This window comes from Balearica regulorum, chromosome 2 (assembly GCF_011004875.1).
Source record: "Balearica regulorum gibbericeps isolate bBalReg1 chromosome 2, bBalReg1.pri, whole genome shotgun sequence".
Lineage (NCBI taxonomy): Eukaryota > Metazoa > Chordata > Aves > Gruiformes > Gruidae > Balearica > Balearica regulorum.
The window spans coordinates 159194471-159197926 of NC_046185.1; the positions used below are offsets into that span (position 1 = coordinate 159194471).

The 3456-nt window shown below is 40.7% G+C and overlaps 1 long non-coding RNA gene across 1 annotated transcript; it reads right to left on the minus strand.

Annotated features, from left to right (window-relative positions):
* Positions 1-627: 627 nt before the first annotated feature.
* Positions 628-2829, minus strand: LOC142600624 (uncharacterized). The gene is made up of 2 exons (XR_012834212.1): positions 2595-2829; positions 628-1967 (listed from the first exon to the last, which is right to left on the minus strand). It is a non-coding gene; the product is annotated as an uncharacterized LOC142600624 (long non-coding RNA).
* Positions 2830-3456: the final 627 nt, after the last annotated feature.

Sequence of the window (3456 nt, forward strand, 5' to 3'; positions counted from 1 at the left end):
ACTACCATATAATTAGCTAATCAACACCCCACATGCAGCTGTGGGTACTGACTCACTGCCAATGAACCTCTGTCCTGACAGAAATACAGTGTCTTTGTTTTGGTTTCAACTTCATTCATCACCGTTGTTCTGCATATTTATGGAGCAGCAAGTTCAATGAGTTCATACTTCAAGACAGTGATTTGCTCTAAATTTCATTGTGAAAAAATACTATTTGCTGGTTATATTGTTGTTGAAAAAATCACTTCCTTGACATTAGTAGGTTTCTGAGGCTGATATGAGCAGTGTTACTGCGGCAAGCTGTTCTGTCCATGGTTAAAAATCGTTGGAATTCTGGTCTTGCTATATTTACATTTATACATTTATTTATACTACCTCCAGATCTTTAAAGATACCAATTAGAAGTGGTGTTTTTTGTTTTTACAATAGGTATGACATAACAAGCAGGGCACTATAAGGAACAAGTTTCCTCAAAAGTGAAATTATTGGCTATAATGCCATGTAAATGAGGCAATTGTCATATGAAGGAATGGCCAGTTTCTTATAGTTGCAGTCCAAGTCATGATAGTCTAAAGAGTAGGTGAAATAAAGAGATGTATCATCATTAAAAAAAAACCAGAAGGAACATTGTCTTTTATATGCATTTATTTCTTGATGGAAACAGGACTTGCCTGAAGAAGAAAACTAAATACATTTCTCTCACCGATCCTTATACGATACCAGGTTTTGTAAAAGGGTTCCTCCAAGGTGTGTGTGCAAGCATGGCTGTGGTTGATTGTAAATTCAAATGTTTTTTGCTAGTTTGGTGACCTGGGACTCGGTCATTCCCATACAGGATAAAAAGGAAATTTTCTCAAGGATTGCAACGTGAACCAAGTTCCCCTGGTAGCCCTCTTCTCGTGGTAGACAGTTCCAGCACTTTTCATCCTCTTATGATGACAACATTCCCACTTACTCTTGTCATATGTGCCTGAGGAAGGTACTTCTGGAATGCATATGCTAACTTGTAGGGTTAACCATGAAGCCTCCAGTACAAGCTTTAGATTTTATCATGCTACAGTGCGGGAGATGTGTAGTGACACTCTCCTGTAGCTGTTCAGCCTGGAATGAGTAGTCACACAGGAGAGGAAGGAACTTCACAGCATCCTCGTTTTCCAAGCTCTCCTCAGTATGTTAGGTAGAAGGACTCTTCTCATCCGAGAGAGCTAGCTGCAGCCTTGATGTCTGATGAGATAGCCAAGGTCTAAATCAGATGAGCAGTTCTCTGCTCTGCCCCTTCCTTCCCTGTCCTTACTGCGGCAATAACTAACAGAGCTGTGGCTATTGAGAATAGACTCAGTGTCACACACTCTGGTTCTATCTGTACATCTTCATGTCCCTTAAACTCTGGAGCACAGTGTCAGATAGCTGTTGCTATTGTATGGGAAACACTTTCTTCCAGAGCTTGTCACATAGGATGATTCTGCCCAATTCACATCATTGCTTTTTTTTTGAAAAAAACCCAAGTACTTTAAGACATTTATTGCTCATCTTCCAGGACAATGTTATCACTGCATGAAAGAGGTCAGAGGGGGTACCCGAGTACTGCCAGTGCCTCTTCCAGGCTGCCACCTTGAAAGCGTGAATTTGTAGAGCTAATCTCACCGTGAAGTGCAAGTGATTAACTTTGATTTTTTTCTCCCATCATGCTGTAGAGTCATATATTCAGTGAACAGTCTTGGTTTTGAACAGGACATTGGGAAGAGCTTTCCAGGGTAGAGCTCACAATGCAACCAAGAAGAGCAACACAGAGGAAAAACAACATCGAGGAGAGAACTTGTGTATGCACTACTGCATGATGTGATATGCAAGTGTGGCTTCCATGTTCCATCATAATTAGTACTGTAAACATTGCCATTTTTCAGGGAAAATCTTAAGATTCCCATTCCAGTGATTACATCAGTACTCTTAAAGGCAGTTCACTATACCTAGGTGATAAGAATTGCTGTTAGGTATGTTTTCAGGTTGCCAAGCTGAACTTTAACTTAAAAAACTGCAGCATATGGAAGCCTACAATGTTGCCCGGAACGATACTTTAAAAACTGCTGAAGGTAGGTTATGCTGAAAAATGTATTTACTTAAAGCCAAACCCTTCAACTTTTACCCATAAAAGGATGCACTTGTAATAATGAGCTCAGGCAACTTGCATGCAAACTCAAAGGACATAATTACGTGCTAGATCGTACTAGTTATATGCTCATGTAACTCTTGCTATCATTGTAATGCAGGATTCAAACATACCACAGTAAATTTTACTATTTTTACAGATACTGCTAACAGATTAGTCTTAAATCAAATACTAGATTAGGATTCTGCAAGTTTCATCTTGTGAATGATCTGAATTGCACACTGCCAGCTTCACTTGCTATTCAGGCTTATTTTGGGATGTTGCTTATGCAAAGCACTGAAAGAGTTCAAAGCACACAGGAGAACGATGTGCACCGTTTAGGAACGTGCACTGCGGTCACTCAGTTTGCTCGGATTAACACACGTAATGGCGGTGCCGAAGTTAGTAGCTTTCAGTTGCCGTTGGAGAGAGCAGGGGGAAATAGTACCTCCAGAGAGCTGCTGAGATCCCAGTTTGGCTGGCAGCGCCCGTTTCTCTCCTGACTGCAGCGGAAGCTTCTGCTTTATTCAGAAGTAAGTGAAGTACAATAGATTCAAGCTTTGAGGTCACAGGGCAACTGTGTTTCTACCTTGTTATCATATGGAAGGGTCTATAGGTCCAGAAGTCACCTAGGTTTCACTGTTTGGTCAGGTTTGTTTGTGTATTGCCTCACAAGGCCAGGTGTTCATGACATTTGTAAAGATGAGATCGGTGCTTTCACATCTATTGCAGAGGCTCAGAAACTGTGATTGCAAAAAGGCCTCGCGGCAAGCATGCCAAGAGGCATTAACCTCTTAGGTGTTACTAGTTTCTTACGTCCCACATCCAGCAAGTGAGAAACAAACACAAGGAATAAAGAACGATAACCCCGTCAGAGGAAACAGAAGAAACAAATGTGAAATGCCTCAAGATATAATGGCTTTGTGTCCCATCTGAGATGCTAAAAAGTCTCTGCATCCCATCTGAGAAGCTGTCGGTCTTCTCATCAGCCAACCTTGGCATCTATTCAACTGAATATGTATTTAATTTTCTCATATGCACTGGAGGAATCTCAGCTGGAAAAATCAGACAGGCACATTTGCAGCACAAAGATTTGTGGATATCAATGAGAACTTGCCCCTATTTTTTAACATTTAAGAATCTGCTGGGTTTGCTGCTTTGTGGTTAGCTGGTTGCCTGTGTTTGCATGTGGAAATCTTTGTTCTTGCACTGTGTTGTTTCTCTGGAATGCTATCAGCATTTGTTTTTGTTTATTCATACTCGGGTGGAGCTAACTGTCTAATTGGTAAATATTTTCAATGTTATACTTG